We start from the raw sequence: 12,500 nt of genomic DNA on the forward strand, positions 1-12,500 counted from the left end.
GGTCCCTAGGGTTGTCTGCTTCGGTCCATTTTTCTACGCTGCATTTAATTTTCCTGAGTTTCTGTTCTCTGCAGTGGAACCAGGTTTTGTTCCATTCGTCCTTTATTGCTTCTTTGATCCACCTGATGGCATCTTCCTTAGGTATGGTTCTGTCTTCAAGTGGCTTGGATCGACCTTCGTTGGCTAAAAAGTCCGCTTTCTCGTTGCCTTCAATCCCAGTATGGCCGGGAATCCATGTAAATCTTATACCTTTTTCCCAAGCTGTTGCTTTGGCCTGCTTCAGCCATGGGTGGTCGCAGTTTCCGCTTTCCAGCCCAGCCAGACAGCTTGCAGAGTCCGTGAATATTATTGAACCTTCTCTGGCAGCCTGGGTTGCCTTATGGAGAGCATATGCCTCAGCAGAGAATATGCTACACTGTTTTGGTAGTCTACCGTTTATGCACACGTTTGTGTTGGGGATCGTTATACCATACCCCACATCATTTTTTGTTTTCGAACCATCAGTGTATATTAGGCTTCTTCCTGGGTATTTGTATGTGTACATTCTGAAATTCGTTTTTGCGACGTTATTTGGGCATCCTGCCTTAGTATTGGCTTTTATTGTCCAATCAATAATTGGACATTGGTGTACCCATGTTCTTTGTTTGGTTGGTACACTTGTTACGGTTTGAGGTAGATCTTGATTTGTAAGCTGTTTAAAGCTGAAGTTTGCTCTTTCCAATAGAGGGAGGGTTTCCCATTGGTCTGATGTAAGCCTGTCTTTCAGTTGATATGCTTTTGTACAAATGTTTCTAGTGATTTGGTATTTGAGAGGGAGCTCTCCACATTCGGCATAAATTGATAGTACTGGGCTGGTGCAAAAAGCACCTGATGCTATTCTGATTCCTTCGTTGTATACAGATTCTAGAGCTTTAGTAGCTTTATCGCCTGCTCTTGAGTACAGCTCAGCTCCATGTAATATTTTGGCTAATATTGTAGCGTTTACTACCTTTATTAGGGTACATCTGTTGCTAGGTTTGAACCTTCCTGCTATTATTTTCATTACTCTTATATAACCTTGTGTTGTTCTCTTAACGTCTTCGAAGTGTTGTCTGAAGGTTAATTTTGAATCTATTGTTACTCCCAGTACTTTCATTTTTCTATCTTGGGGGATTATGCATTCTCCCAGATGGAGCGAGGGGGCCTTTCTATGGTGTCGTCTTCTGCATATATGTACTAGTTTTGATTTCTGGGGATTAATCTTGAATCCCCTTTCATCGGCCCAACATTGTATGTGGTTGATCGCTCTTTGAGTTTTCCTTCTATTCCAGCCTGGCGTTTCACCGTAGTTAATAAGTGTAATGTCATCTGCGTATACCACCAGAGACACGTTATTTGGTACCCTTTCGAAGAGGGACTCCATAGCTATTAAAAATAGCGTTGTTGACATGACTGAACCTTGCGGTATGCCGTTTTGTAGGGTTCTAGATGAGCTCAATGCTCCTTTGCAAAACACTTTAATTTTCCTATCGGTCAGGAAGTCTTTAACGAAGCTCAGAATGCGACCGTCAAAACCCCATACTTTCATTTGCTTTAAGATTGGTAGTCTCCACGTCCTATCGAAAGCTTTGGACAGGTCCAGCGAGACCATGTCTAGGTGGGCATTTTGCCTTGTGGCTGTATTAATTATACTCTCGACGTGTGCTAGGTAGGTGGTTGTACTTTTGCCTCTTCTAAAAGCATGTTGTCTTTCGTTTAACAGGTTTCTGTACTCTAGCTCATCAATGAGTCTTCTGTTGACCATTCTTTCTAATGTTTTGCCCACACAACTAAGGAGGGTTATAGGTCTATATCCATCTGGGTTCATGGTGTTGCTGCCTACTTTGGGAATGGGTATGATAATACCTTCTTTCCATTTTCTTGGTATTTTGCCGGTATGCCATACTTCGTTAAGTGTTTTCAGTAGTATAGCTTTACCCTTAATTGGAAGATTTTGTAGTAGTGGATAGGTTATATTATCTTCACCTGGGGATTTTCCTGTGGCACTGTTCAGTGCCCATAGGAGTTCTTTCATGTCGAAGCTTCTGTTGTAAATTTCATTATTTTCACTTATTTTTATATCCACTGTTTTCTCCTCGTTCTCTTTGAAGTTTCTGAAGGAGGTCTCGTAGACCTCATCTGACGATACTTTAGTGAAGTGCTTGGCAAGTTCTTCTGTTATGATGTTATTGTCGTCTGTTATTTTTTGGTCAATATTCATTATTATTCTCTCACATTTGTATTCTCCTTTACATGCTCTAACTTTAGCCCACATGCTGGAGCTGCTTGTGTTTGGGGAGATCCCTGCTAGGTATTCCTCCCAGCTCTTTTTTCTTGCCGCCTTTATTATGGTTCTTGCTTTTGCTCTCTCTATTCTGAACTTTTTCGCGTTTTCCTGGTATTCAGGTGAGGAAGGGTTGGAGTTCTTCAACTTCCTGAGTGCCTTTTTACGGCTTTTTATGGCTTGGTGTACTTCGCTGGTCCACCATGGGACCTCTCTCTTTGGCTTGTAGCCAGTTGTTTTCCTCATGCTTTTGCTAGCCGCAGTTGTTATGATATCTGTTAGTCCCAGGGGGTCTATACTTTCTATACCTGTTAAGGCACGTTCGATTTCACTCTCATATTTGTTCCAGTTAGCTGCTTCTGTTACCCATCTTTTCCTTCTTGTGGGAAGTACTGTTGTTTGGCCATGTTTTTGTAGTAAAATAGGGAAGTGGTCGCTTCCTCTTGTGTCTTCGTCAGTTCTCCATAAATAGCTGTTGGGCAAATTATGCGAGGCTATCATCAGGTCTATTGCCGATGGTTTACCAGAGGTTGGGTGCATCCTAGTCGGATTACCTTCGTTTAGTATTTTCCATCGATGTTTATCTGTCTCCTCAAGGAGGAGATTGCCTCTTGTATCGTTTTTGTATGATCCCCAATTTTCGTTGTGGGCATTGAAATCGCCCACTAGTATGTACGGTTGTGGGAGTTGTCTCGCAATGTGTGTTATTTCTGCAATTATGGCCCTTTCATATTCGATGTTTGTATAGTGTGGCGATATATATATGTTTGCGATCGTAAGTTTTAGTGGGAGGTGTATAGTTACTGCTACGACTTGCACCTTATCGATCCCACTTACATCTATCCACTTATGGGGTGCGTCGTGGAGTACTCCCAATGCAACCCCGTTTTTGTTTGGGTGACTGTGATCGTTGTATATTTTCCAGTCATATTGACCACCTAGTACATTTTGCGGTATTTTGGGTACCATTGTTTCTTGAAGTGCAATGATGGATGGATAGTGTTCGTTTACTAGTAGCTGTAGCTCGTGTAGTCTGCCTCGGAAGCCAAAGATGTTCCATTGTAGTATTAGTGTTTCGTTTGTGAATTTGTGATAGCTCATTATGGAATATTAAAGGTTTCACTATAGCTCCGTTGTGTCACTTTGTGACATTTCGGAATCGGAAAAGTTTCCGCTTTTCTTATTTTTCCTTGACGGAGGCGAGGAGTCAGAGGATCTTTTCTCTTTCCTCTTTTTTTGTTTTTTGTTTGCTTTGTTATTAGGTTCGCTCGTTCTCATGCCCTCATGAGCGCTATGGCTGGTTGAAGGTTTTATCAGATCGGCTTCGTTTTGAACAATTTTGTTTATCATGTTGTTCTTCTGCATCTCTGTAATGATTGATTTCAATTCTTCTATCTGTTGCTTCAGTTCTTGGATCTGGGCCTTAAGAGCGTTATTCTCGTTTATGACCTCATTGTTTACCACCAATCTTTGCTGAACTTGGCTTTTGGCTACATCAGCGTAACTTTTTGTTTGTCTTTGTGTGTTTACGTACGTTCTTTTTGCTTCCCCATATGGTATGTTTCTTGATACTTTAATTTTTAGTATATCGTTCTCTCGTTTGTAAAATGGGCAGTTTCTGTCGCCAGGCCCATGATTCCCTTTGCAATTGATGCAATATGGTGGTTCTTCACAAGATGCGTTGATATGGTCTTTCGAGCATTTTTTGCACCTTGCTTCTTCTCTTTGGCATTTCTTCTGTGTATGCCCATATTTGTAGCATTTAAAGCATTGCATTGGTTTCGGGAAATAGTGTCTAGTTTTAAGTCTTAGTAGACCACATTTCAGATGCTCCGGAGGCTCTGATCTATTGATCGTAATGATAAGAAGAGGCGTGTTAACCGTTTCTCTCTTTTCGTTTTTCCTAGTGATTCTGTGTACGTTTAGCACACCTTGGTCTGCTAGCTCAACTTGTATCTCTTTCGTTTCCATTTCCATCATTTCTTCGCTGTAGACCACACATTTTGAGATGTTCAGGTTCTTGTGGTATTCTACTTTTATCTTTTCTCCGTTTACTAAGCTTTTAAGCATTAGTAGCTTTTCCGCGTTTCTGTTGTTCTCTAGAACAATCAGAAAGCTTGTGTCTCTTTTTATGTACTTTATTTCTAATATGTCTTTCGTTAGTTTGGATAGCGTTTTTGATATCAAGAAAGGGTTTCTTGTTATCTTTCCATCGGTTTTTTCTGCCGTAAGGCTGAGGTAAGTTTTACCTCCTACTCCGCTCATCGTCGATACAGTTTTTTGTTTTGGTTGGTTTTGTTTATTGTTCTCCATGTGATTCCCACGAGTCGCTAGGGAAAGGTGGGGTCCTCCGCGTCAGTGCCCTGCTGTAACACGGTAAGGGCTGCATACTGTGGGGTGCGCCCCGGTGCCCCACAGGCTCCGTTAACGGCTTCTCATTTCTATCGCCCCTTCCACCACTCAGCTCTCGGCACGGGTCGCATCACACCTTAACTTTTGGGGCCCGTTTTCCCCCTTCCTTGTCTGCGTACGACCAAAGGTCCCACCGGGGTTGGTTACCCGATCTTTCCTAAGGTTGCTCATACCCCAGCCGGTACCTCGGGGAGGTAAGGATAGGAGTTCCAGGGCGGAAGCTGAAGGGCCAATAATTGGCACTGGATTGCGCTGTACCCTGGCTTTACCAGCCATTAGGACCGAGGTGTGTGTGTGTATATCTTGTTTATTAGGCTTTAACATTTGTTCTACAGTAACTAGCTGCTCTGTCATTCGCCTAAGTTTATCTCTTTTACATTATTCCCTATATTCCCTATACTCCTGTTCACCATCACTTTGAGCGGGCGTTTTTTGCTCTGTTCACTCTTTTTCATTTTTTGAGTATTCGTGATATGGTGGGCCTATCTCTAGTCCCTAACTTAGATCATATTAGTCAAATTACATTCTCTTATGAAATCACACGTTCTTTTTATGTTCTCAGTGCTATTTTTCAGAATTATTTGGATGTTGTCTCCTAGTCCATGTTTCCGTCTTTCAGTGTCGTACTTTCTACACTCCACAAGGATATGTTCTACTGTTAAAGCTGTTCCACAAGTTTCGCACGTGGGTCCATCTTGGTGTCTCTGGCTCATGATTGAGCTGTGCGTCATCCAGGTGTGGCCTATCCTGAGCCTAGTAAGCAACTTCTGGTCCCTAGGGTTGTCTGCTTCGGTCCATTTTTCTACGCTGCATTTAATTTTCCTGAGTTTCTGTTCTCTGCAGTGGAACCAGGTTTTGTTCCATTCGTCCTTTATTGCTTCTTTGATCCACCTGATGGCATCTTCCTTAGGTATGGTTCTGTCTTCAAGTGGCTTGGATCGACCTTCGTTGGCTAAAAAGTCCGCTTTCTCGTTGCCTTCAATCCCAGTATGGCCGGGAATCCATGTAAATCTTATACCTTTTTCCCAAGCTGTTGCTTTGGCCTGCTTCAGCCATGGGTGGTCGCAGTTTCCGCTTTCCAGCCCAGCCAGACAGCTTGCAGAGTCCGTGAATATTATTGAACCTTCTCTGGCAGCCTGGGTTGCCTTATGGAGAGCATATGCCTCAGCAGAGAATATGCTACACTGTTTTGGTAGTCTACCGTTTATGCACACGTTTGTGTTGGGGATCGTTATACCATACCCCACATCATTTTTTGTTTTCGAACCATCAGTGTATATTAGGCTTCTTCCTGGGTATTTGTATGTGTACATTCTGAAATTCGTTTTTGCGACGTTATTTGGGCATCCTGCCTTAGTATTGGCTTTTATTGTCCAATCAATAATTGGACATTGGTGTACCCATGTTCTTTGTTTGGTTGGTACACTTGTTACGGTTTGAGGTAGATCTTGATTTGTAAGCTGTTTAAAGCTGAAGTTTGCTCTTTCCAATAGAGGGAGGGTTTCCCATTGGTCTGATGTAAGCCTGTCTTTCAGTTGATATGCTTTTGTACAAATGTTTCTAGTGATTTGGTATTTGAGAGGGAGCTCTCCACATTCGGCATAAATTGATAGTACTGGGCTGGTGCAAAAAGCACCTGATGCTATTCTGATTCCTTCGTTGTATACAGATTCTAGAGCTTTAGTAGCTTTATCGCCTGCTCTTGAGTACAGCTCAGCTCCATGTAATATTTTGGCTAATATTGTAGCGTTTACTACCTTTATTAGGGTACATCTGTTGCTAGGTTTGAACCTTCCTGCTATTATTTTCATTACTCTTATATAACCTTGTGTTGTTCTCTTAACGTCTTCGAAGTGTTGTCTGAAGGTTAATTTTTGAATCTATTGTTACTCCCAGTACTTTCATTTTTCTATCTTGGGGGATTATGCATTCTCCCAGATGGAGCGAGGGGGCCTTTCTATGGTGTCGTCTTCTGCATATATGTACTAGTTTTGATTTCTGGGGATTAATCTTGAATCCCCTTTCATCGGCCCAACATTGTATGTGGTTGATCGCTCTTTGAGTTTTCCTTCTATTCCAGCCTGGCGTTTCACCGTAGTTAATAAGTGTAATGTCATCTGCGTATACCACCAGAGACACGTTATTTGGTACCCTTTCGAAGAGGGACTCCATAGCTATTAAAAATAGCGTTGTTGACATGACTGAACCTTGCGGTATGCCGTTTTGTAGGGTTCTAGATGAGCTCAATGCTCCTTTGCAAAACACTTTAATTTTCCTATCGGTCAGGAAGTCTTTAACGAAGCTCAGAATGCGACCGTCAAAACCCCATACTTTCATTTGCTTTAAGATTGGTAGTCTCCACGTCCTATCGAAAGCTTTGGACAGGTCCAGCGAGACCATGTCTAGGTGGGCATTTTGCCTTGTGGCTGTATTAATTATACTCTCGACGTGTGCTAGGTAGGTGGTTGTACTTTTGCCTCTTCTAAAAGCATGTTGTCTTTCGTTTAACAGGTTTCTGTACTCTAGCTCATCAATGAGTCTTCTGTTGACCATTCTTTCTAATGTTTTGCCCACACAACTAAGGAGGGTTATAGGTCTATATCCATCTGGGTTCATGGTGTTGCTGCCTACTTTGGGAATGGGTATGATAATACCTTCTTTCCATTTTCTTGGTATTTTGCCGGTATGCCATACTTCGTTAAGTGTTTTTAGTAGTATAGCTTTACCCTTAATTGGAAGATTTTGTAGTAGTGGATAGGTTATATTATCTTCACCTGGGGATTTTCCTGTGGCACTGTTCAGTGCCCATAGGAGTTCTTTCATGTCGAAGCTTCTGTTGTAAATTTCATTATTTTCACTTATTTTTATATCCACTGTTTTCTCCTCGTTCTCTTTGAAGTTTCTGAAGGAGGTCTCGTAGACCTCATCTGACGATACTTTAGTGAAGTGCTTGGCAAGTTCTTCTGTTATGATGTTATTGTCATCTGTTATTTTTTGGTCAATATTCATTATTATTCTCTCACATTTGTATTCTCCTTTACATGCTCTAACTTTAGCCCACATGCTGGAGCTGCTTGTGTTTGGGGAGATCCCTGCTAGGTATTCCTCCCAGCTCTTTTTTCTTGCCGCCTTTATTATGGTTCTTGCTTTTGCTCTCTCTATTCTGAACTTTTTCGCGTTTTCCTGGTATTCAGGTGAGGAAGGGTTGGAGTTCTTCAACTTCCTGAGTGCCTTTTTACGGCTTTTTATGGCTTGGTGTACTTCGCTGGTCCACCATGGGACCTCTCTCTTTGGCTTGTAGCCAGTTGTTTTCCTCATGCTTTTGCTAGCCGCAGTTGTTATGATATCTGTTAGTCCCAGGGGGTCTATACTTTCTATACCTGTTAAGGCACGTTCGATTTCACTCTCATATTTGTTCCAGTTAGCTGCTTCTGTTACCCATCTTTTCCTTCTTGTGGGAAGTACTGTTGTTTGGCCATGTTTTTGTAGTAAAATAGGGAAGTGGTCGCTTCCTCTTGTGTCTTCGTCAGTTCTCCATAAATAGCTGTTGGGCAAATTATGCGAGGCTATCATCAGGTCTATTGCCGATGGTTTACCAGAGGTTGGGTGCATCCTAGTCGGATTACCTTCGTTTAGTATTTTCCATCGATGTTTATCTGTCTCCTCAAGGAGGAGATTGCCTCTTGTATCGTTTTTGTATGATCCCCAATTTTCGTTGTGGGCATTGAAATCGCCCACTAGTATGTACGGTTGTGGGAGTTGTCTCGCAATGTGTGTTATTTCTGCAATTATGGCCCTTTCATATTCGATGTTTGTATAGTGTGGCGATATATATATGTTTGCGATCGTAAGTTTTAGTGGGAGGTGTATAGTTACTGCTACGACTTGCACCTTATCGATCCCACTTACATCTATCCACTTATGGGGTGCGTCGTGGAGTACTCCCAATGCAACCCCGTTTTTGTTTGGGTGACTGTGATCGTTGTATATTTTCCAGTCATATTGACCACCTAGTACATTTTGCGGTATTTTGGGTACCATTGTTTCTTGAAGTGCAATGATGGATGGATAGTGTTCGTTTACTAGTATTGGGCTGTTTCAAAAGTTTATGATTTGCTCAGCATCTACTATCCTACACGCGAATGATATGTCCACCCATACCTATCATCGCTCACGCACCGTGTTACAGTCGAATACGACCCATCCACATGCCTATCTTATGTCTAGCATAAGGCATCTCAAGTGTTGAGAAAGTTCGTGCACCTCGAGGAAGGTTCTTTTGAAACAAATCAATAGAAGCCATCCTATGCGCGATCAGTGTGACTACCCGCACATATCATCGCTCACGCACACCGTTGCAGTCGAATGTGACCCATCCACATGCCTATCTTATGTCTAGCATAAGGCATCTCAAGTGTTGAGAAAGTTCGTGCACCTCGAGGAAGGTTCTTTTGAAACAAATCAATAGAAGCCATCCTATGCGCGATCAGTGTGACTACCCGCACATATCATCGCTCACGCACCACGTTGCAGTCGAATGTGACCCATCCACATGCCTATCTTATGTCTAGCATAAGGCATCTCAAGTGTTGAGAAAGTTCGTGCACCTCGAGGAAGGTTCTTTTGAAACAAATCAATAGAAGCCATCCTATGCGCGATCAGTGTGACTACCCGCACATATCATCGCTCACGCACCACGTTGCAGTCGAATGTGACCCATCCACATGCCTATCTTATGTCTAGCATAAGGCATCTCAAGTGTTGAGAAAGTTCGTGCACCTCGAGGAAGGTTCTTTTGAAACAAATCAATAGAAGCCATCCTATGCGCGATCAGTGTGACTACCCGCACATATCATCGCTCACGCACCACGTTGCAGTCGAATGTGACCCATCCACATGCCTATCTTATGTCTAGCATAAGGCATCTCAAGTGTTGAGAAAGTTCGTGCACCTCGAGGAAGGTTCTTTTGAAACAAATCAATAGAAGCCATCCTATGCGCGATCAGTGTGACTACCCGCACATATCATCGCTCACGCACCACGTTGCAGTCGAATGTGACCCATCCACATGCCTATCTTATGTCTAGCATAAGGCATCTCAAGTGTTGAGAAAGTTCGTGCACCTCGAGGAAGGTTCTTTTGAAACAAATCAATAGAAGCCATCCTATGCGCGATCAGTGTGACTACCCGCACATATCATCGCTCACGCACCACGTTGCAGTCGAATGTGACCCATCCACATGCCTATCTTATGTCTAGCATAAGGCATCTCAAGTGTTGAGAAAGTTCGTGCACCTCGAGGAAGGTTCTTTTGAAACAAATCAATAGAAGCCATCCTATGCGCGATCAGTGTGACTACCCGCACATATCATCGCTCACGCACCACGTTGCAGTCGAATGTGACCCATCCACATGCCTTCAGGCATCCGAAAATTTTTTAATGAAAAAAAGAGAAGTCACCACATGCAGCACTAAGCTGCAGTAGGACTTCTCTTCTAACCACAACAACCGTACACGTACCCCATCCACATGCCTATCTCCGACACTCGGCATGGACCTTCAAGTGCCCGAAAATGTTTAAATAAAAAAAAGAGAAGTCACCACATGCAGCACTAAGCTACAGTAGGACTTCTCTTTCAAACACAACAACCGTACACGTACAAGGCCAACCTTCAAGCATGGGTAGTCTGAGAGGATCGAAGTGTACACCTCTCTGCAACTCGCAACTCCCAGCCTGTAAACCTATCGTTTGTAGGAGGTCTCAGGTGTCCAGATGCCACGCAACACGGTGGACACGCAAACGCGCACCACCTCTACGTGCTGGGCTCATCCCTTTTCGCTCGCAGCTACTCAGGGAATCCAGTCACACATCATTTGAGGCCTATAAGAACAATCTCATGTATGGAGAAGATGGAACACACAAAGACTTTCATCTTGGGACGTGTGTTCATCAAGCCGTGCGCCGGGGCCTTCGCACGTTTGACTATCTTCAATGTTTTTCCACCACCGAAGGCCGAAAAACACCATTACGCATATACGCTACCTAAGCAGCGCATATAGTTAAATTGGTAAATATAGGCGGCACTCAAAAATGTGTACATCGCACAATGATTGTACGATGTGCAATATGCGTTCAACTTGTCGGTGTTCATGTGTCCTGCAGTTCACATTCTGACGCGCAATTTGCTGCGGTCTTCATCGATCCACGAGCCGAGTGTAGTCACACATCATTTGAGGCCTATAAGAACAATCTCATGTATGGAGAAGATGGAACACACAAAGACTTTCATCTTGGGACGTGTGTTCATCAAGCCGTGCGCCGGGGCCTTCGCACGTTTGACTATCTTCAATGTTTTTCCACCACTGAAGGCCGAAAAACACCATTACGCATATGCGCTACCTAAGCAGCGCATATAGTTAAATTGGTAAATATAGGCGGCACTCAAAAATGTGTACATCGCACAATGATTGTACGATGTGCAATATGCGTTCAACTTGTCGGTGTTCATGTGTCCTGCAGTTCACATTCTGAAATTGAAACACGGGTTGAAATTTGAAACACACACTTGGAGAGTACGTTCGCATGTAAACATACGATGTACAGGCCACTCCTGGGTTCTTAGAACCCATCGCACTTGCAGAATGAACATCACGCCGGTTTCATCACTTGGGACGTATTTTTGTCATCATTCGTCCAAAGACCGTGTGATCGGCTTAACCTTTAGCTCACTAGTATGGGGACTCGCCAGGGGGCATCTGTACGTTCACATGCGCACATGCGAAGTACGAGACACCGCACCTAGTCCAACAGATGAGATCTATAACGCCGGGTCTAGTAGTTTCGAGCCGCGCACACACTGCAAGGTATGGCCCCTACAATAGGATGAAAGTTCGAAGGCCCCGGCCCTTCATCCAAGTAGTAATACCTTTAGTGCAGTAAGGAATGGGAATCCCATCATCGATCCAAAGACCGAGACGATCAACCCTTTCCTTCCAATCCCATCTCACTAGTATGGGGACTCGCCAGGGGGCATCTGTACGTTCACATGCGCACATGCGAAGTACGAGACACCGCACCTAGTCCAACAGATGAGATCTATAACGCCGGGTCTAGTAGTTTCGAGCCGCGCACACACTGCAAGGTATGGCCCCTACAATAGGATGAAAGTTCGAAGGCCCCGGCCCTTCATCCAAGTAGTAATACCTTTAGTGCAGTAAGGAATGGGAATCCCATCATCGATCCAAAGACCGAGACGATCAACCCTTTCCTTCCAATCCCATCTCACTAGTATGGGGACTCGCCAGGGGGCATCTGTACGTTCACATGCGCACATGCGAAGTACGAGACACCGCACCTAGTCCAACAGATGAGATCTATAACGCCGGGTCTAGTAGTTTCGAGCCGCGCACACACTGCAAGGTATGGCCCCTACAATAGGATGAAAGTTCGAAGGCCCCGGCCCTTCATCCAAGTAGTAATACCTTTAGTGCAGTAAGGAATGGGAATCCCATCATCGATCCAAAGACCGAGACGATCAACCCTTTCCTTCCAATCCCATCTCACTAGTATGGGGACTCGCCAGGGGGCATCTGTACGTTCACATGCGCACATGCGAAGTACGAGACACCGCACCTAGTCCAACAGATGAGATCTATAACGCCGGGTCTAGTAGTTTCGAGCCGCGCACACACTGCAAGGTATGGCCCCTACAATAGGATGAAAGTTCGAAGGCCCCGGCCCTTCATCCAAGTAGTAATACCTTTAGTGCAGTAAGGAATGGGAATC

General features: G+C 43.8%; 1 pseudogene; it reads right to left on the minus strand.

The window, feature by feature from the left end:
• Positions 1-10,793: 10,793 nt before the first annotated feature.
• On the minus strand, positions 10,794-10,946 carry LOC129772269 (5.8S ribosomal RNA; annotated as a pseudogene).
• Between the last annotated feature and the right edge of the window lie 1,554 nt (positions 10,947-12,500).

This window comes from Toxorhynchites rutilus, chromosome 2, assembly GCF_029784135.1.
Source record: "Toxorhynchites rutilus septentrionalis strain SRP chromosome 2, ASM2978413v1, whole genome shotgun sequence".
Lineage (NCBI taxonomy): Eukaryota > Metazoa > Arthropoda > Insecta > Diptera > Culicidae > Toxorhynchites > Toxorhynchites rutilus.